Source organism: Piliocolobus tephrosceles, chromosome 17 (assembly GCF_002776525.5).
Source record: "Piliocolobus tephrosceles isolate RC106 chromosome 17, ASM277652v3, whole genome shotgun sequence".
In the NCBI taxonomy this organism is placed as follows: Eukaryota; Metazoa; Chordata; class Mammalia; order Primates; family Cercopithecidae; genus Piliocolobus; species Piliocolobus tephrosceles.
The window spans coordinates 58,556,053-58,557,152 of NC_045450.1; positions in this window are offsets into that span (position 1 = coordinate 58,556,053).

The window sequence follows — 1,100 nt, forward strand, 5'->3', positions numbered from 1 at the left end:
CCCCCACGCCCGGCTTTTTTTTTTTTTTTTTTTTTTTTTGTATTTTTAGTAGAGACAGGGTTTCACCGTGTTAGCCAGGATGGTCTCGATCTCCTGACCTCGTGATCCACCCGCCTCGGCCTCCCAAAGTGCTGGGATTACAGACCTGAGCCACCGCGCCCGGCCCTGATTCCGGTTTTCAAACCTCCCAGAGAGCTCCCTCTGGTTGGAAGCAGGGCTAATTCAAAAGCAGCCCGCGGCTTCTAGCAGAGTGCACGGGTCCACTTTTTACACTGAGTTGTAGCATGGAGAAAGACCCAGAAATATACTCTAAAATAATTTTAAAGACGAAAACAAAGCTGAATGCCTGGGATATCCACTGCATTGCTGTTTGCACTTGAATCAAAAAACAAAACAATACAAAAAAACCTGGAAACCACCTAAATGTCAAACCACAGAAAAGCTCAAAAAAAAAGTTAGCAAAATCTGAGAACTGGTATATACTGAGTGCTGACCATCTGCCGATCGCTTTAAATAGAGCATAGCAAAATAATTATACCTTTTTATCATTGCAGCAACTGTGAGAATCAAACCTCCCAGTCTCTGAAAAAAGTCAGATTCAAAGAAGACAGAGGAAAGAAGTCTCTTCAATCAACACTGTGGAAACTATTTGACATCCTTATATATGTATATACAAAATTAAACTCAACCCTTACCTCATACCATGTATAGGAATTAACTTGGCCAGGCACCGTGGCTCACGCCTGTAATCCCAGCACTTTGGGAGGTCGAGGGGGACAGATCACCTGAGGTCAGGTGTTTGAGACCTGCCTGGCCAACATGGTAAAACACCATCTCTACTAAAAATACAAAATTAACCAGGCGTGACGGTGCATGCCTGTAATCCCAGCTGGGGAGGCTGAGGCAGGAAAATTACTTGAACCTGAGAGGCGGAGGTTGCAATGAGCTGAGATCACACCATTCCAGCCTGGGCAACAAGAAAATCATCTCAAAAAATAAATAAATAAAAAGAAATTAACTTGACATGGATCATAGACTAAATTGTAAAAACTAAAACTTCTAGGAGAAAATCTTGGTAACTTTTATTTGATTCTTATAAA